Source organism: Phyllostomus discolor, chromosome 8 (genome assembly GCF_004126475.2).
Source record: "Phyllostomus discolor isolate MPI-MPIP mPhyDis1 chromosome 8, mPhyDis1.pri.v3, whole genome shotgun sequence".
In the NCBI taxonomy this organism is placed as follows: Eukaryota; Metazoa; Chordata; class Mammalia; order Chiroptera; family Phyllostomidae; genus Phyllostomus; species Phyllostomus discolor.
Window position 1 is genome coordinate 32,284,708 of NC_040910.2, and position 22,091 is coordinate 32,306,798.

Below are 22,091 nucleotides of genomic sequence, written 5' to 3' on the forward strand. Positions count from 1 at the left end.
ATATATCAATAGTTTAGAACTTGAATTTGAGCCTACATTGAGTTGAAATGGCCACTTTCTTTCAGCAGTTAATGAAAATGACTCAAGAAAGAAAAATACAGTTAAAAATAGTCCCATGTCTAATGAAGAGCTATATATTACATGAAATCTTCTCATTTAATACTGTTACAAATATGAATTTGGGTGGGTCAATGAATTTTCTCTTTTTTTGAGGATCAAATGATTTTTTTGTTCACGTCAGTTTAGTTTATCTACCTAAAGCACTTAGAACGATGCTCAGCATATATTAAGCTTCGTGAAACTGTTACCTATGCCAAGGATGATGACAGCTGATATACATGGAACCACTATATTTTTTAAGTCTTGTTTGGCAATCGGACAGCCAGTCTTTCAAATTCATTTCTCACTGTGTCTGTTTCAAAAGCAGAATAATCCATTGTTGTCAAGTAGCTCAGGTAGTTCTCAGTAGGTCAGTATGCGGTAATCTTGTTTGGAATTTTCATAGAACTATCTCTTTATTTGAAAAACATATAAACCAAAATTTTCCACTTTTCAACTTCTTGTACATGTTGGAAATTTTCAGTAAAGGTCTCTTGGATACAAAATACGGTTCAAATGGTTCAAAATTAATTCTATGATATATTCTTTTGAAAGTCTGAAGGGTTTTTTATGGCCAAAAATACCACCAAGTTGAAATTTTTATTTTGCTAGTGTACAAATAGAATATAACAGTCCACTTTTTATGGTTTCGAAAAACCTCTGACGATTTCGTTCAGATAATGCTGTCCTTCGCAGACCAGTGTCTGATCTGGAAAAGCCTGACTCGCCTTCTTTCTATCCCCTGACTTAATTTGTCTTTTCAGAAGTCTTGTTGGATGTTTTCTTTGTTGGCCTCTCCATGTTGCTGCTTCGTTTGAAAGGCTTCATTTTCTGATTGCACAATAGTCCTTTCAGTCTCCTAATTCCTCCTGAACAGGGATACCCACTTTGACTTCATTTCTCTTCATTTAGATCCAGCTGTGAGTTGCATGTTCTTTCACTGCCGGTTTAAATCTTGAATACGTTTCCTTAACTTCTGGAGTTCTTTCTGTGCATGTTCAATCATATAAACTAGATTTTCATTATACACTTTCCAGGCATTGCATGCATGTGTGACATTAGCTCCAGATTATCAATTCAAACTGCTTGATGCTCTAACTGGGCCGCAGAATTGTTTATACTCTCTTGCCCTGTAGTAACACCATTATTCTGACCTGAAGGAGGGGCTGGAAGTTCATATCCCTTCATACTGTGCAACTCAATTGGTTGTCGGACAGCGAGTCTTTCAAATTCATTTCTCATTGTGTCTGTTTCAAAAGCAGAATAATCCATTGTTGTCAGGTAGCTCAGGTAGTTCTTAGTAGGTCAGTATCTGCGAGTTTCCACCCCCACCTGCACTCCAGCCACTTCCCGCACACCAGGCGCTTCGTAACCTTGGTGAAAATATGGCAGTGCATCCACCACAACCTCTCCAGCCACCAACCCTGTGCCTGCCACGCTTAGGTTCACCTGTTTTCCAAGTCTCTCAATGAGTTTTCTTAATTCATTTTATATGCAGGCCCAGTGCTGGGTCCTAAAGTTATCATAGCTACTGAGATGTAGTCTCTGGCTTAAGCAGCCTGTAGTCTAATGACTTCATGATCAGCACCAAAAATGGTACAGCAAAACCCATCAGTGCCTTATGCTCTTTGACTGATCCTGGCCTCCCCCTTAATTAGTTGTAGATTCATATTGCTTTCATCCATTCATTCCTTCACTCACTCACTCAATATTTTTTTGATCACTACTATATGTTAGATACTATACTGTTTCAGATGTCTTTGTGGAGCTGACTATCTTGTTTTTAAATATAAGACCCCAAACCACAAAATTCCTGGAAGAAAACACTGACAATAAAATCTTGGACATTTCTCAGAGCAGTATTTTTTTCTGATGTATCTCCTCAGGCAAGGCAAATAAAAGAAAAAATAAACAAATGGGACTACACCACACTAAAAGGAAATTATGGGACTATATGCACAGCAAAGGAAATTATCAACAAAATGAAAAGACAACCTATTGCATGGGAGAATATATGGACCAATGACACATCTGATAAGGGGTTAATATCCAAGATTTATAAAGCACTTATACTACTCAACACACATACACACCAAATAATCCAATTAAAAATGGGCAGAGAACCTGAATAGACACTTCTCCAAAGAGGCCATAAAAATAGCCATTAGACATACAACAAGATGCTTAATGTTACCCACTGCCAGAGAAATGCAAGTTAAAACCACAATGGGCTAACACTTCACACCTGTTTGAATGGCTATCATCAATAAATCAACAAACAACAAGTGCTGCTCAGAATGTGGAGTGGAACCCTAATGCATTTTGGTGGCAATACAGATTGGTGCAGCCACTATGCAAAACAGTATGTGGAGTTACATCAAAAAACTAAAAATGGAACTGCCTTGTGACCCAGTGATCCCACTTCTAGGCATTTATCTGAAAAAACCCAAAACGCTAATTCAAAAGCATCTGTGCACCCCTAAGTTCATTGCAGCAATACTTACAGTAGCCAAGATATGAAAAACAATCCCAAGTGCACACCAACCGATGAGTGGATAAAAAACTGGTGGCACATATACACAATGGAATATTATTCAACCATAAAAAATGAAATCTTATCCTTTGTGACAGCATGAATGGACCTAGAGGGTATTTATGCTAATGAAATAAGGCAGTTAGAGAAAGACAAATGCCATATGGTTTCACTTATATGTGGAATCTGAGAACAAAAGAAACAAACAAAATTGAAACACACTCATGGACACAGAAAGAGACTGTTGGTTGTCAGGGAAGGGGGTATAGTGAATATAGCTAATAAGATTGTAATAACTATATATGGTGCCAGATGGGTACAGGAAATACTGAGGGGGACGTTTGTAAAGTATTTGATTGTCTAAGCACTATGCTGTACATCTGACTAATACTAAAATAATATTGAATATAAACTGTAATTAAAAAATAAAAAAATAAACAGGCCAACCCTGAGATTTAGAAATAAATTGGTATCATTGAGATCCTGGATTCATTAAAATTAAATTATGACATGATGGAATTTCAAAAAATTATGGCAGAATAGTTCTACTGACAGCGTATCACTACTGTTACATGAAGACAGAAGATGACTTGAAGACAGGGCATCTAGATCATGTTTAAATCTTTAGTTGCCAGGTGTTGTCCTTCATGCTCTATGTAGTACCCACGTATCAAAATCCGTGGGTTTTCAAGTTTCCTACTGGTCATTTTAATCATCTTTCAAGATAAAGTTTTTAACCTTATGAAGAGATGTCCACCACCCCAAGCTCACTGCCAGGTCACTCGATCATTCCTTGGGATTCTCAGCTGCACTTCATTATATATCATCACCTTGTAGCCTGCCCTGGGCACCCCACCTCACACTTCATCACTTCCTGCATTCTTTGTGAGCACGCCACTCTGTTGCAGAATTTGTCTCCAACATCCACTATTCATTATTTCCAGACCAAATGTAAACTAATCACACTTTACTGGTATCTAGGTTAGTTGTTTTTAATGTATCAAAACAGGAACTATTTAGTTACACATTATCAAAAAGAAATAATTTTCTATGATAAAATGGGGTCCAGAAGGTATTGTATGTTTGGCAGTTCCTGGGCTTTCTTCCTCTCTATACTGATTCTATAAACCTGAGCCGGCAGCTTATTACTAGGTGCCTTTGTTACATTAACTGAAAGAAATAAAGATACTGGCTGACTGCCCCGTTGAGGTGTCAGCGTTATGAGGTGGTCATGTTGCTTTTGGTGTTGTTTGGTGTGGAGCGGGTCACTCCTTTCACTACACTTTGCAGGAGTGAGTGTCATTTTTCTGGGTTGCCTTTTTTTTTTTTTACCTTAAACAGCTAAATAACTTCTTTCATTCTGATTGACCGATCCAGACTGAAGGTAAACTAATGTGAATCACCTGAAAGTTTCCATGCAAAATCAACAGTACTGTTGTTATGATTACTACTGGTTTAAGTAGATTTTTCTGAGTAAATTATTTCTTCAAGTATTCTAATGCAAAGTTACCAACAATATATTTTATTATATAATGGAATTGATCATAGCAAATGTAAATTTTTATTCATAGTGATTATGCTTTATCCATTCAGAGTCTTATGTATTCCATGTATAATTTCCCACTCTTTGCTAATATAATGATCTCAAATTACCCAAATAGATTTTCCATCACTTGGTATCTTAGTCTACTTATGCTGTTGTAGCAAAGTGCCACCCTCATGACTTCAGCATCCCCCAAAGTCCATCACCTCTGGAGGTTAAGGTTTCAACATATGAATTTGGGGGCGGGGCACAAACATTCAGACCATAGCACCGTGTCCATTAGAATCAAAGGTTGTACATTTAGAAGTCCAGCATCTTCACACAGTTACTGTAACCTTTTTTCTTGCCTTTCAGTTTTAGCGTGGTTTGGTAGAGCCTAGAGGAGACTGGCCAGCAATTTCAAGATATAATGTGAAAGGATCATGATTTCTGATGATCTCATTTTAGCAATTCTAGAAGTTGTATTCATAGCTATATGGTATGTCTCATTGATGTGACTAACTCGTTACTCAGTCTTAGTGAATATTGAATTTATACTGTTAAACAGGAAAAACATTCCTCTATTAGGCATTTCAATTATTACTTAAAAATATTTATTATTTAGAACAATATTTCAGCTTACAAAATTAAATGGCTGCAAATTTAGGGTTACTAACCTTTACAAAGTCCTCCTTCAGTACCTCATTATTGCCTAGGTACTAAATTGCAATATTAATCACATATGTTACAGCTAAGCAAGCAGGTGTGTGTGGTCAATTTTTAATTTTGTTTTTATTTTACTCTTTAATCCGTGGAATTTAAGACTTTGTTTATTCAGAGGAGGAATAGAAAAACCTGCCTTTGCAGTACTCCATAAAAATTTACAGAGACAATGCTTTTTTCTTCAGTCAAAACAATGCATTTCATTTACTTTAATGACTGCTTGAAGCTGTAACTGGTTTGCACTTTGAAACACTTTGGTGCTTGTTGGTGGTTTTCAAGTTAAGGCGGTGCACAAATCAAAACAGAAATGGACTGATTAAGTCTTGACTTTAGGAACTGGCCTTTTCAATTTAATTTCAGGAATCCAAGAAAACAAATGTTACAGTTTTCAGGGCAAGAGGCTATGATGTTATATCATCAAGGATGTACAGAAACATTCCTAGATTTTTCTGACATTACTCAGAATTAGTGCTGTGTGAATTTTTCAAATTGAGACAGGCATTGTGGCGTTATTTATGAGTAAGTGATGAAGGAGCACGCTAGAAGGTTTTTCTGTAACCTGCGACTGCATGCAGACAGAAAGCTCACTTTATGATTGGATTCAGATGGAAAAGGTGAGATGATTTGAATGATGAATTTTAGAAGGCCTGGAGTTAGTCTACAAAAGCCCACTGTCTTCCAGGGAGGGACCAAAATATCATCTATACTTATTATTTGATCTGGAAACAATTGATCCCCTCCATTGTGTTAGGCATGGGTGATGGCCACACAAAGATAAACAAGACACTATCTCCCCTCACGGATGGGGCTACATGGAAATAATGAAAGTTGTAGTAATATAAATAATGACAGTTACCATTTTTTGAACACCTAAAGCATGCCCACTACTGAAATGCAGTTTTCCCTAACAAAACGACCCTGCAAAGTATTGCTCTGGTTTGCAACAAAGAAACAGCTTCAAAGCAGTTAATTGGCTTGTCTGAGTCATGAGAGAGCACATTGAGAATTTAGATTTGAACCTTATTCTGATCCCAAGGTCACCATTTTGAAAAAGCATGGGTCACATCATACTCGCTAGACAATTTAAAAATTCTAAGTAGTTGAGATTTTGTTATGAAGGCTATTGGAAGCTACTGATTTTAAATAGCATATGGCATGCCAGGATTTGGGTTTTGGAGAGAAACTTCTGACAATAGTATGGAGAATGATATGGAAAGGGGATGAGACTGGAAGCAACAAACATTGCAAAAGTTAAGGTGGGATGCAATGAAGTCCTGACTTGAGACACAGCAAGGGAATGGAAAGGACGTGAATGAATTTAAGATACACTCAAGAAGAAGTAGGTGCGAGGATCAGTCAAGGACAACATCCAAAGTTCTTACTTGAGAAGCCAATTAGAAGATGGTTTCCCTTGAGGACATTATGTGAATAGGAAATACAGCAAAAGAAGGAGATAAGATTAGTTTAAAAATTGTACTAAAAATTGTACAAGCTCATTATAAAAATAGGAGCAGTACAAGAAAGCAAAAAGTAAATGTTAAATGTTACCCTAAATCTTAGAACTTAGAAATAATTATTACTAACTTTTGGTACACTTCATTCTGAACATATTTCTATAGAAAAATATATAAACAGAAAGATAGATAAATTCCAGGATTTAATCAACTTTAGATGAATGATTCTTTACTATAAAAGATGTTAGTTCCTGAAAGTTCCCAGTAAAGACATATATTATATGTCAATAGTGTTTCTGGTTTTGTAACAACACATTAAATCTAAGCAGCATCCTATAAGTTCAAGCTGGGTTCTAACATGTTGAATTTGGAGCATTTATGGGCCATCCATATGGGATTGTCCTTTGGTGAGATATATATGTACATGGTCTTAGATCCACAGTGAGATCAGGGCTGGACATGTCGATTCAGGAGATGTTATTGAGGTAACACTAGATTAGCATGTAGAATGCATGAGACCTGAGGATGGATAGAGCCTTTGAGGGTGCTCAAATATTTGAAAAGTGGGGGAAATAGGAGACAACTCACCAAAAGTATTTATTTAGGGAGAAGAAAAACGAAGAGATATGTTGTTATAAAAGAGGGGAAAGAAAAGAATTGGAAAAAGTTGCCTATGGTATCAAATATCATAGAACAATCAAATTAAGATAGGGTGAGAAATTATTCATTGGCTATAGCAATTTGGGAACATCATCAACAGGAATTTGGTCTCACCAAGAACAGTTTTTGCAGAGTGGTGGAGAAAAACTAGGTAACAGTGAGCAAAGAAGTGGGAAGCAGACACCATTCTTAAGAAACTCAGTGGTCAAGGTCAGGGAAAGCTAGAGAGATTGGGCAACAGACACACAGTAAACCGGTTTAGAGAAGGCTTATTTTTCACATAAGAGGAGCTTGATGATATTATATAAAGTAGGTGAAATCCAAAACAGAGGAAGAGGCTCAAGTAGAGGGGAAAGCAGAGCTGACTGGGGGAACAGGGACCCGAGTAGGTCCAAGATGTGGGTTGCATGACAAGTTTTGGCCAGGAGGCAAAACAAATTCTCAGTGATAGAGGGAGTGTAGGTATGTAGATATACTTATATAGTAAAATAGGGCTTTAAGAAAAGTTCTTCCTGGAGGGGAATAAAGGGGAGAAAAAATGGGACAACTGTAACAGCATAATTAATAAAATATATTTAAAAATGAAAAAGAGTAAAATGAAAAAAGAAAAGGTCTTCCTAGATGATTTGTGTTTCCTATGTTAAGAAGAGGATAAAATAGTCTGCTGCAGATGAGAGAGATGGGGTTTGAAAAGGGAGTTGGAGAAAGAGTAGATGTCAATAATAAGTAGTAAAGTTATTTGTAGTAATGAGAAAAGATATAGACTAGAGGTATATAAAGGAATCTTAATTGGCTCCAAAGACTTGATCAGAGTTGGAAACCATATTTCTTCCTGGTGACAGATTTCATGGCTGTGTGATTTTCTTCATGGAACTTAGATGTAGAAGTGGAGTAGATCAATGGTTAGATTGAACCAAGGCTTTTCGATCTTTTTGCATTGGAAGAAAGATTGACGAGGCCAAGGCAAATAGATGTTCACAGGAGAGTATTTGAAGGGGTAGATCATGAGACTTAGTCCAGATGAGAGAGAAAGGGAGGAAGGAAAGACAGGCTCTCTGAGGTTGACTATATATATCAACAAAAGAAAGAGAGCAGGGAGTCTGTAAAGAGAAAAAGTTGTGATTGGGATGTGATGTTTTTGATTTAAGAGATAGAATATTTTCCATTGAAGTGAGACACTTAAAACAGCCAAAAGCAATCTGCATATTTTTTCCATGAAAGGAACAGTAACCGAGAATTCCTCTTCTGAGGACTGGAGAATGCAAACTCACCTACTGTAGTGCACACACCGGAACTACAGGTCTGCATAGTGAGGACAACACCTTTCTCCCAGGCTATCAACTCTGCAGAGAAGAGTCCTTCCAAGATTAGAGAGACTGAGTTCCCAAGGGGTGATGGAGGTGGTATGAAGGTCCATCATCCCAAATCTACTGCAGCGAATCTTAAACTCGTTTCTACTTTCAAACTAAAGTGATTATGTGAAATGGTTGTTTTAGCATCTTGTCTTTTATTATCATGCTGTGATATAGCTTAGTACATTGTATGGTAAGCACTGTAATCTCTGTCCCATCAGGCTGTGATTTCATCTTTGGCATGGACTGCACCTTATTTTAATTTTCATATCCAAGTGCTAAGCAGTGTCAACAACGTTTATTTCATCATGAAATAAATCATTCTCAGAGAGAATCAGAAAGACTTCATGAACTCAGTATGCTTTGAACAACCAACCGCCCTTTTTTATCACTATTTTCCACATTTGACTCACTCCCAAATGACAAACATGGCACATGGTAGGTGCATAAAAATGCTTGTCATCAATTGATAAGATGGCATCCTTCCTTCGTTGTGGAATATTGGGCATTGTTTTGTTGTTATTTGTGTAAACGTACATTTGTAGAACTATATTTACACAGATTTGTCTACCTTTATTAGTTCTGACAAATTTTTTTTTCTTGAAAATATACCTTTGAAATACTGTTTGTGCACCTTGTTGAAGGTACTTTTCACACAATCCTGTTGATGATGGAATGATTTCAATAATAATGGATTATCTCTGCATATTGTATGGCTCCTACTAGAGACCTAGCATGCTGTCAGACTAGTATATGTGTACTGAGAACTCTTCTGAAAATGTTGTACCCATTGCTTTCCAGCCCAAGTCTACCTAACAAAAGTGGAAGGTTGAGCCCTTAGCTTATTTTTATTTTTTTTCTTGAATGGTTCTCTATCAGACAAAAATCACTGAATCATTCAGTGATTCACTCAGGCAGCTCTACTGTGGTTTGGGTAAATCAACAAGTCTGGGGAATCATTTGTCTGACATAGGATGGAAAAAATGTTGCCACTTAAAAAAGGTGAAAAAGTTATTTTAATTACAGGAACATTTGTGTACTGGAAACTTGAATGACTAGTCTCTTTCAGGCACACAGCAAATGTCAGAACTTTTTGGAATGATTGGCTGGAACCTGTACCATAGTCCTCAAGACTCTGTTCCATTCTCATTTTTAAGGAGTACTAATGTTCTCATCTTTGAACAAAGGATCCTTCCTCCCTTCCTTCCTTCCTTCCTTCCTTCCTTCCTTCCTTCCTTCCTTCCTTCCTTCCTTCCCTCCTTCCCTCCCTCCTTCTCTTCCTCCTTACCTCCCTCTTTCTCTTCCTTTCTTCTTTCCTTCCTTTTAGTTTCAGTTGTACATTTTAATTCAACGTTTGTATACACTACAAAGTGATCACCCCCAAAGGTGTAGTTACTATCTATCACCATACAATTGACTGCCTTTACTCCTTTATTTTAATGCTTAGTGAGAGCTCATTATCTCTCATCTGTCTATCTATCTATCACCTATCTGTCATCATCTATCATCCACAGAAGTTTAGGGTATCTGGTCCCTAGATGTCCTTTGTAAATAGTCATAAAATTCCACTTAATAAATAAAGGAACCATGAGGATGTAGACATCAGTTAAATTGTGAACACAAGTGAAAGTATTTCTATATTAAATGGCTATCACAATAGCTACATTCTAATGACATCAGATTAAATATTTATTTTGTCTACAGATTTAAAAATCTTAGTAAGGGAAGAGGCTCAGGCTTAGTGATGAGACAATGCCTTGTGTAACACACCAAGACAATTTTTTTCTTTGAAATGTGAGTCAAAACATCATTGTTGTTTTTTTGAAAATTTCATTGAATGCAGTTTAGATCACTTTAAACTTGTAGTAGTACAGAGAAGGAATAATCTCTAGGAAAAGATATATAAACCTAGATCACTTAATTAGCTGTTTGCACCATTGATTCAAGAATCAATATTTATGTGGTGGGATATATCCTTATAAAATGTCACAAAGTAAAACATGTAAATTTAAATGTCCTCAATTTCTGAAGCAACTGAATGCTTCCTTTTTCAAAGTTAAAAGCTTTCCAAGGAAGATTAAAATAAATATGCAGTTCCAACCAGATGTTACTGTAATCCTTCTGAAATACTAGTTAGTAACTTTTTTTTCATTCCTGATTGCTTGTCTTCTTGACAAGACTTTTCCATATCCTTCTTGGAGCAAAAATAGGGAGAGGAGAGGGGCACAAAACCTGTTATTTCCTACTATTCATTTAGACAATTTGCTTTCCCTTTTCCAGGTTTGATTCATACACATTTTCCTAATGTGTCAGAAAAGTTGGATTCACCTCATTGCTCTGGTTTTACCTCTGAGTGAATTATTTCTGAATTGATTTTCCTCATGTCTACTCCTGGATTCTTATTTGAATCAAAAGTGAGCTTTGAATTCACTTTTGATGTTGCTGACAACAAGTTTCTAATAATCCACCTCTTTTCTCACCCTTCGCCTTTTTCTACACCCAAGACATCTATCGATGGGGTCCAAGAAGCAGTGTTTTTCTGTCCTCTCTTCTTCCATGTGATGTCTGTATAAAGAGTTTTAAAGTAAGCTGCTGAATTAAAGAAGCTTGTCATCTGTCTACCTAGTTGTTAGGTGAAGTAAAGAATGACGAAGGAAACATTCCTGCTCAATTCGTTAGAGCAGGAAGTGAATTAAGTCAAAATATTTCATCCACATAATAGCACTATTATTAAGCATACCTTTATTTTTTCTTATACCATAGATGAGGAAACTGGGGTGTACAGAGGTTAAACACCCTTCTTCAGATCACACAGTTAGGAACCAGCAGAATAGAGACTTGATCTCTGGTCTGTGCCATTCTGAGGACCGTTTGTACCCTTAGGTACCATACTGCAACAACCCAACCAGCTGTTTAGAAACATTTGCAATAGGTTACACAAATAACTTTCCTATGGGAACAACTCAAAGCTCAGCTTGTATGTATGTTGGGTCTGTAGTGATGCCTTATTGAGTAGTATACAAGGATGCCTGAAATGCTTCTGTTGTGGCCAGAGAGAAAAGTATTGGATCCCGGGGGTGGCGGGTAAGTGCTGGAAAACCACTTCAAATTAAAAAGACCCACAAGACTGATTTATGACATGAAGTTCAGATTATTTCTGTAAAGAGAAATATATGTCTATAGGATTACAAATATTGATCATTTGGAGAGAATTTTCCTTTTAGCTAGGTAGACTCTCTTAAGAGATCCATTAATATACTAGAACATTTCTACAACCAGGAAAAAATGTTCATAGTAGATTTTGAAAAAATTACTGTAGCTGAGCTATTGTTATAGGCTGAATTGTGTCTCCCCAAAATGCCTATGTTAAAGCCCTAACCCTTAGCACCTCAGAGATAGGAGCTTTAAAGAGATGATTAAAGTAAAATAAGGTCATATGAGTGGGCACTAATCCAACATGACTGATGTCCTCATAAGAGGAGGGAATGAGAATACAGACCTGTGCTCACTCAGAGGAAAGTCCACGTGAGGACACAGGGAGAAGGTGGCTGTGTGTAAGTCAAGGAGAGGCCTCAGAAGAGACCAAACCAGTGCGCACCCTGATGTTGGACTTCCAGCCTCCAGAACTGTGAGAAAATGAATTTCTGTTGCTTAAACCATGCAGTCTTTTATGACAGAACTGGCAAACTAATACAAAAATTAAAATTTTTTATTGCAGAATTATTTCCATTTCACTAAATAATATTAGTTATTAAAAGTCATAGTTTATCCTCTGTAAATAGTCCTGAATATATTCTGAATGATTTTTCATCTATTTCCTAGATTCTGTATTTACCTTTCTTTTACATTATTTCCTCTAATAAATTATATTGTTTTTATTACCTTTATTAGATCTAGTAAAATTCTACACCAGCACTCAACAATTAAAATACAATGTGAATCATTAAAGTTCACATTATTTAAGTTTCTAGTAGCCATATTAAAAAATGAAAAAAAGGTGAATTTAATTTTAATAATATATGGATATATATTAATATATATTATGTCTTACATATAAATATTATATACGATAGATCCAAAATAGAATCATTTCATCATGTAGTTAATATAAAATTATTAATGAGAAATTTTCCATATTAAGCCTTCAAACTTTAATGCTCATTTTACTGTTACAGCAGATCTTACTTTGGACCAGCCACATATCAGATGCTCAGTAGTCGGTGTGGCTAGTGGATGGGGCAGAACTGTAGGGAACTTAAAAGACATTTCCCTCCATCAGTACTGTATTTGCATGCTTTTAAGAAGGCAAGTCTGCAGATGGCTGAGGTCCCCTGGAGTATGTTGGTTATTTGAAGTTTCAATTTAGACCTTGATAAGCTCTTACTTGAGAGCATAAAGTTTATTAGTTCGGTGTCATTGTATGTACAGAGTCTTGATGGACACAGAAGAAGTCACAGCTAGAGTTCCAGTCAGGTAATATTTTCCTACTAGGGCTTACCAGAAACATTCCATTTTCTTCAATAGATATTTGAGAAATTTCTTGCTATATGCAAGGCACGAAGAGGAGAAACATGTGTAAGATCATTTATTTTCAAACTGAATCTTTTCTAATACTGAAAATCTCTGAAAAGATAAGATGCTTCCCTTTGTTAGTCTGGTACCGTGCACTGACATCTGTCATCTCATTCACCCTTTCATAGTCTCGTGAGATTTACTCAAACAAGAAAACTGCAGTTACAGGTTTCGAGCAAATTTCCCAAGACCACATTGTTCACAATTGGTGAAGTCTCTCATCCATATTTGTTTGATTTTAAAGGATTCGTGCTGTGGTTAAATCTTATTCCAATGCATTCTTTATATTTGAGAAATTTCAAAGCAATGTGAAGTGTGTATGAATTTTGTAGAAACTATTAAGCCTAGTTCTCAAGAGTATAGCTTTGGAGTAGGCTGGACTCAAATTCAAGTTTCAGATCTCCCAGTTATTAGTTTTTCTTTTTTCCTCCCTCCCTCCCTCCCTTTTCAGAAGCATGTCTCCTCATTCAGAGAGCAGGCATCACGATGATCCCTAGCTCTCAGGGTTGTGTAAGGACTGAGTGAGCTAACTCAGGAAAGCACACTGTGAGAGGCTTATACCAATGAGTCGCCAATATTAGCAGCTTTTTCTTTTTTATCATAGCAGTAATGAGCCTGGTGTATATTAACTGTTTCAAATTTTTTGACTACTTAATATATCAGAATAGATTATAATACATTAAATATGATTAAGCAGAGAAGCCTGAAATACTTTTCCATAATTAACTGCACAAATTGTATTCAAGAATGAGAACAGCTTTCAGAAGTAGATCTGACATCCACCAACAGCTAGAGGAGAGGACAGCGCTGATGTCTTTCCTACCTATGAACTAACAGTTTTATCCTTCAGAGGTGGTGACCTTGATTTCTCTCTGAAAGATACCTGAATTCTAGCCAATGCTGCTTTGGGATTTGACATACCACCTCACCCATTTAAAAGGAGATAGACAAACAAGGTTTTTCAAAGGTCACATCTAAGCCATTCAAAGTTTTTTTTCATGTTTTTGCTATTGCTGAAGATTGTATTAAGACAATTGCAACAAAACAACAAAAATATAAATGAACCAATGAAGAGAACAGAAACAGAGAATGAAAGGGGACAAAAGAGCCCCTGTCCAGGATTCAAATCCTTCCACTCATCAGTGAGTCTTAACCTTTTCAATAATTACATTACGTGCCGCACCGAAGAAACAAAAAGGGATAAAGGTCTGAGGAGTTATATTGATGAACTACGTGTGGTGCTCCGAAATGGCATGGAATATCTTGTTCAAGCTGTAAAAATATATTAGCATGTCATGTTATCTTCATAAATTCTTCTCACACGTAGGGTGGGTGGAGTTCCCAAATCCCAAGGCACATTACCAATTCGGCTGGTCACTGCAATTCATCAATTGTTTTGTCACATAGTTGCAGGCTCACAGTTGGGACTGAGGTATTATGATTCTAGAGGGTTTGATAATAGGTGAGTTATTAGCTGTTGGGGACAGATTTGTTTCTGAGCCTTTCTGTGGCAGTCTCTTATATAGGAAGGCAATCATTCTTGTGGAATTGCACCCTCAGACTTAAAGAGATTTTGAATATAGCTTGTAATTTTTTTCCTAGTAAAATTTCATTAGTGGTTAATTATGGCTGGTAGAGCTTTCCGGAAGTTCACCAAGTGTGCCGAGAGTTCAAACATGCCAAATTTTAAACAGTCTCGCGATGGGACAACCCTCTGTAATCTTTGTCACCGGGTTTACATACACCGTGTCCAGTCCCTCTATGTGATAGTGCATGTTAAACTTGTGTGTTTAACCTTTTAGGAAGATAAAAAACGTTAAGAATTTATTTTTTCTTAGGCAGAGCAATTTTATTCTTTGGTTTTTGAGTATTTGCCTAGTACCGTATGATTTGGGGGAAGAAATAATTCATTCCAAGGAATATTTAAATAGCATCAAACTATGATAAGGATGCAAGAAGTTAAATGTTTTCTGTGGAGGTTGCAAATCATACCAAATGAACCCAAAGCGTGCTTAATCCTAGTCATTCCTATCTAGAAGCTTCTCAAAGGAGCCAGATCATATCTATGGCAGATTAAGCAGAGTCAATTTCTCTTCCAAAGACACACATTTGTGGAGACAGGAGATAAAACACAAAATAATGTAATAAATTTCTCAATAAATTCTTCTCAAAATTTCAAGTTTCTATTACAATACAGTAACTTCATATTAAAACAGGTACTTTGGTCCACATATTGTCATCAACTCCAAAATTAATTTGCTTATTAGAATATTATTAATTACTTATATTGTTTATCAGTGAGGGTGGGAGGATATGCAAATAAGGAAAGTTTCCAATTAGTCAATACAAAATATAGTTACATTGAAATAATTAGATAATTAAACATCTGATTTAATTATTAAACACACAAATAAGAATCAGATAATTAAACACATGGTTTAAATTTTGCTGAATTTAAAGTTTTTGTTAGGGCTACAACACTTGGAGACCTGTCTAATGTTTTTCTTTCTATTTTTCTGGTGATTAGGCTTATAATTTCTTAATTGAAGAATATAGAACAAGAAATGACCAAAAGCTTAAAGATGGAAAAATGGTCACTTTGGTGACACAATTCCCAAGTGGCAGTTGCATATACATGAAAATTCTAGAAACTGGGGTAAATTTAAAATATTACTAAAGAGTTTCACACTTTTGCTGTGTTGGGATGAAAACATTTTTGGGGCGAGGGACATTTCTGTCTCATCAAAAAATTTTGTGGCTGAATTATTTGGGATGAGATTCAGAGCCTGGAAAAAGTTTGATTATGTGCTCTAAGGGGCTCATAACTGAAATAGGGTGTGAGTCACCGACACTATATATCCACCCAGTTATGTAAATTGTTTCTGATAAGTTGCTGTGAGCCCTTTTGTCAGCCCTAAATGTCTCATGCCATTTTAGAGAACCCTTGACCTGGAGCAGACTCAGTTCTGGATGTTCTAATATAAAGTGCATTATGGGGGATACAGAAGGAATCTAAGCCATAGACTCAATGTTCTAAAACCTTACAGTCTATTTTGGGAAAGCAGCACTCACTCACGGGAGCAGAGAGAGGGACAGGACCAAGTGGTCCTGAATGCTATGGAATGACTGCAGTTGGATGGGCAACGAACAGGGAGGACGACAACCCAGGCTTACGTTGGGAGCTGGCTAGGTGTGCAGACTGAGATACATCTGGCGTGAGGAGTTAGATGGCCCTTCTTCCTCTTATTTATTTGTTTAACTCAGTCACTCACTCAACACATGTTTATTGGGCATCCACCACAGGCCAGCTGGTTCTCTAAGAAACACAGTGCTGAGGACAAAGGACATAGTTACTGCCCTTGTGAAGTTTAAGGTCTAGTGACAGCAGACATTAAACATGGAAACAAAAAAATGTGTGTAAGAACAAACTGTGGTAAGCTATAGTAAAGAAAAGTGAGGTGCTGTGAGAAAGATTATGGGCTGGAGAATGCAGGTCTGAAGAAGGAATGTTTAAGCTGAGATTCGAAGGAAAAGCTTATTAAAATATAAAGCCACACATAAGGTATGCTAAAATCACATGGAATTCTCTACCGAATTGCTCTTTTATAGTTTGTGTCTGTTAAGTAAAGAAAAGAAATATTTAGGTAATGCTCATTTAATTCAGCAAGTGTTATCAGTCAGGGGCCCAGCAAGAATCAAATGTCACCTGCAAAATAAAGAACTTGGGTTTAATGAGTTTTATAAAGCTGCGGAGGCAAGGCAGGGAAATGACAAAGGATAGAGAAGTACTCCTTGGGCTGTCACAATCTCTAGACCCAAAGGGACAAGGTGGGAGGTACGGCTGCCAAAACCTGCGAGGAGGAAGTAGGAGAGAGGGATTCAGTGCTGCCTTGGGAAAGGAAGTGACCTCAGCTGAGGGACGCAGGAGACCGAGGTAGCCTTAAATTCTAGAGTCAGGGGATACATTCTCAGGTCTCACTTTCCTTTTCCCTGTCTCCTGGTGGAACTCCCCTGGGCTGCACCCATTGGGAAGTCAGAGGGTGATGAGTTCCACACAGGTCGGCCTCCCAGTGCAGACAGGGATGTCCAGAAGGTAGAGCATAGATCTTGGGGGAAACAGAAGATATCCCACATAGCAAGTCTATACAAAGCACCTACTGTGGGCAAAGCTCAGAAGTGGGTGAGGCAAAAGAAATACAAGCTCATGAAAAGATGAGTAAAAATTTGCTCTGTTCTGAATTCAGGTATGGTGGGGAATGGTGTGATCTGTCAGAATAAAATGTGCGGCTACCTAGAAACGATGATAAGTAGCCCTGCCTTCTAAGATTCCTCGTTCTTGGCAACTCAGTAGGTGACTTCCCTCCTGATGGCTGTGTTTCCTCCACACTGCGTGTGGCGGCAGTGTCATGGGGAGCACCACAGGCCAGAAATAATCTCACAACCAAGCTCTGCATACCAGAGTGATGCAGGCACGGACAACACATCCTTACAATGCCGTGTATTCTTGTAACAATTGTTCTGCTCTTTCTTGGGGTGGCTTTGTGATTTTGTTTTTTCTCAACAAGGCTGGGGATGTGGAAATGAGGGGAGGCAGAAACTGAAGTGTGTTGGTAATCATAGCTGACATGTGAATGCTGGGATTCCTGTGTAAGAGGAAGGAATGGCTGTATTTACCAAATAGCCCCAATTCCCCCTTCTGCCTTAGTTTCAAATTTTGTAGGACTAAGACAGCTCTGAAAATTTATGAGCCATAACTTGCTCTTCATTACTTGGTCACAGGGTAAGCAATGAGCACCCACGCCTAAGGGTCACCTGCAGGTCTGGAAATCTTTGTAATTTTATAGGGAAGTTCACTGGCTGCAGGAGGAGTGATGAGGTGCTGAGAGGCCACTCCGTCACCAGGGAGGCTGCTAAATAGTTTGGTTAATAATAAGGATACACTTGTGTACAAAGGTCTTTAGTTACAAAATTTTCCCCCAATGCAAGAATCTAAGTTAATTCTTCCAGTGGCCCCATGGGCTGGGTCGGGCTGGCCTCACTGACTCCCAATTCAGATGAGAAATCGAGTCTCAGCGGCCAGCTTGACCTGCCAGCGTCCCTGGGGCTGAGAGGCAGCAGAGGGTTTGAAAACTAATTCCAATTAAAAAAATCGCAATAGTTTCCAAAGGAAGATTCCAAAGCAGAGAATACCTAAGCCTCTTACTGTTGTCAGAAAATTCGAGAGGGTTGGGATAACCAGCAGCTTTTCTTTCAATGAGTTTTGTTCGTAAATTTGTCTGAGAAAAAAACAACTGTTGTTGTAGAGTTATACTCTGAATCACTGTTCAAATACCTCTTTCCTTGTTTCTTCCCTCCTCAGAGTACTAGTAACACGGCTGGAAGCTATTTGAGGACAGTATCAGACCTGTTTCTCTCTTTCATGTCGCAAGTACTCACTCTTAGTAAAATGAGGACTCGTTGCAGCATTTTGAATAAGGGAGGTTCCATGAGCTGACTTGTAGTTTTACAAAGCCTCCTTCAGCCACTGTGTTGAGAATAGACATAGGAGTAAGGTAACAGCAGGGAAGTCCAATTATAAACTGATTGCAGTCATCAAAGTGAGGGAGGATGGTGGTGTTTTGGGCAAAAGTGGAGCACAGGAGGTGGTAACAAGTACTGAGAGTTGGCTACATTTTGAAAGCAGAGCCAGAAGGATTTTCTGGCAGCTGAGATGTGGGTTGTGAGAGAGGGAGAGAGGAAAGGATTAATACAACTGGAAAGAAGGAGGTGCTGACAATGGAAATGGGGAGGAATTAGGTGAATCCATGTGGAAAGAAGGTCAAGAGTTTGGTTTTGGAAATGTTGAGCTCAAAGTGTCTATTACACATCTGTATTGGTTGGTGGTTTTTTTCCTTGTGTAACAAATTACCAGAAGTGTAGTGGCTTAAAATAACACCCATTTATTTAGTTCATAGTTTTGTAGGTCAGAAGTCAGGCTGTGAGTGACTGGATTCTCTGTTCAGGGTTTCACAAGGCTGAAATCAAGGTATCGCTCAGGAGGAGCTCTTGCCTGCAGGCTGTGGGGAACAGTACACTTCTAGGCTCATTTAAGTTGTTAGCAGAATTCAGTTTCTTGTGGTTGTAGGACTGAGATTCCTGTTTCTTTGGTGGCTGTCAGGTGGGGGCCATTCTCAGCAACTAGAAGCCACTAGGAGATGTTTGCTCCACGGCTTTTTCCATGTTCAGCAATGCAAAAATTTCCTTCATGTTGAATATGTGTCCTGCTTCTACTGTCTGACTTTTTTTCTGAGAGGAAATGGAGAAAACACCCAGCTTTTAAAGGGCTCTTGCAATTAGGTCAGGCCCACCTGGATGTCTCCTTTATAAAAGTTAACTGCACCATATAACATAACATAACCACAGGAGGGAGATCCGTCATATTCAGTCCCAGGTATTTCACAGGGCATGTACACTAGGGGCCAGGAATCGTGTGGGGTCACTTTAAAATTCTGCCCGCCACAACATCCATGAGAAAAGGTTGAACAGAGTTTGAACATTCACATTAGAGTTCAGGAGAGAGAAAACAAATTAGCATTCATTGTGGTGTAGATGGTATTTGAGGCTGCACGGCTCAGCTCACTAAGAGAGTGTATCTAGACAGAAAAGAGAAAAGGTTCAAGGGCTGAACTCAGATGATGCCGGTGATAGGAGGTCAGGGAGCAGAGGAAGAACTAGAAAAAGAGCCTGAAATGGAATGACCAGTGAGGTGGAAGGAAAGCCAAGAATGTGCTGTTCCAGAAGCTGAGTTTAAAAAATGATATATCAGCATCAATGTGATCAATTGTGTCAGATGTTGCTGATGGGTCAAGTAACATGAAGATGAAGGATTGATCTTTAGATTTACCAACACAGAGGTCTTTGGTGACTTTGATGGGGAAGGTTTTTCACAGAAGAGGGAGCAAGTCTGTCAGAGGTGGAATAAGAGAATGCGAGGAGAAATGACAGTAATAGTGGAAGGGGAAGTAGAGTCAAAAGATGGGATTAAAAGTGGAGTTAAGGATGGGATAAATAACATGTTCGTGTATTAAAGGCAATAATCAGCTAGAGAGAAAAAATTGATGATGTAGCATAGAGAGGTGAGCATTGCTAGTGTGGCTTTGAAGAGACAAAAGAATAAGGATCAAATGCATAAGGAGATGAATCCCCTTTACACAGGTGTATGAATTATCCACCTACAGGAACTGGTGGGAAGTAGATTATTTGGGCACAGATGGGGCCATGACCTACAAATGTGCAAGTTGTGCTCTATGCAAGGTTGTCTGCCTAAGAGGAGAGGAGAAGCCAAAATTCAACCAAGCTGTGTGCCTTGATGTGGGGCTGAATCTACTCAGTGGAAGGGGCAGAAAACTATTATTTGGGGTACAGATGGTATCATAGCCTGAACTGTGCCTCCCAAACACTTTATGTTGAAGCCCTAACCCCAGTTCCTCGGAATGTGACTATCTGAAGATATGATCTTTAAAGAGATGATTAAACTAAAATGAGGTTGTAAGGGTAGGGCCTTAATAATATATGACTGATGTGTCCTTATGAGAAGAGGAGAAAAGAAATACGGGGGATGCATATACACAGAGAAAAACCATGGGAAGACACACTGACAACATAGCCATCTATAAGACAAAAAGGGAGGCTTCACAAGAAGCCTTGATCTTGGATGACTAGCCTATATTTGATCTTAGCCAACAGGCCAAGATGTGATGGATTTCTAGCCTAAAGACCTGAGAAAAAATAAGTTTCTGTTATTTAAGCCACCCAGCCTGTGTTACTGCATTATGGCAGCCCCAGCAGGCTAATTCAGGAGGGTAAATGTGGTTAGTGGGAGTCTGTGCAGGTTCTTTCTGGATGGCTTAAATTTTCTAAGTCAGATGTAATCTTTAAAATGTAGTCATGGGGTAGGAGATGTGGTTTTACCATGAATGTATTTTAATTGTCTTCTTCTCATGGATTTATTTTGTTTTTTACTTGCTGGTCTCTTACCATAGATATTTAGTTAATCAATTTTTAGGCTTTCAACATTTTTCTCTAGCTGTTAATGCAATAAGACAAGAAAAAAATTAGAGGCATAAGGAGAAATAAAACTGCCATTGTTTATAGGTAACTATTTATATAAAAACCATAAGAACATTTAAGTAAATTATTATTAAAGATAAAAAGGTGTACACCAATTCAATCAGATTGTGTAAAACTAAAGAAGGGAATGATGAACATGGGCTTCAGTGGGGAGACAGGAGGTGAGAAAGGGGACTATATGGCTAGATGTGAATTGTTATCAGGGTGCTAGCTTATGTTTTGAATGATGATTTCATAAATGCTTATCACATTATTAAGCATGCTAACTAGATAAAGAGTATTCTGCTAAGTGAAATAAGCCAGGCTGTGAATGACAAATACCGTACGATCTCATCTATAAGTGGAACCTAATCAACAAAACAAACAATGAACAAAATAGAACCAGAGACATGAAAATAAAGAACAAACTGACAGTAACCAGAAGTGTTGGGGTAGGAGGATAATGGGGGGAGAAAGGGGAAGGGTCAAGTCAAGGATCGTGTGTGAAGGATCCATGGACAAAGGCAATGGGGGAGGGGATTGAATGTGGGAAGTGGGGTTGGGTAGGGCAGGAGAGATTAATGGGAGAAAAATGAGGACAGCTGTAACTGAATGATAATTTAAAAAAAATTAAAAATAAATAAAAATAAGCATACTAACTAATCAACTAAATAAAGATGACATAAGCCTGTACTAATAATGAATGTGTGTTGTGAATTAAGAATTATGATTACTCTAATTCTGTGCATGTTAAGCACAAATAAAAATAAAATATACTTATAATTATGTGTTTATTACTTTACGATATATGAAATGCTTTCACACCTATACCTAATCTCAATAAACAATTGAAATATCTCATTTGATTCTCATAATGATTCTGTGAGATAGACCTTTATCCTCATTTTCCAGTAAAAACAGGGCACTAGGAATATTAATAACTGCTACATTGTTCATGGGTAGTATTGCTTGAACTTGAATCAAGGTGTTATCCTAAACTTCATGCCAAATATTATGTATAACAATGTTTTCCAAATTGTTGAGATGAGTGTCAAGTCTAAAATCATTAACTGTACTTGGATTTTTTT

At 37.8% G+C, this 22,091-nt stretch overlaps 1 pseudogene; it reads right to left on the bottom strand.

Moving 5' to 3' along the window:
- Window positions 1-738: 738 nt before the first annotated feature.
- The window catches only part of LOC114503595, a 53,480-nt pseudogene continuing 32,127 nt past the window's right edge, over window positions 739-22,091 (bottom strand).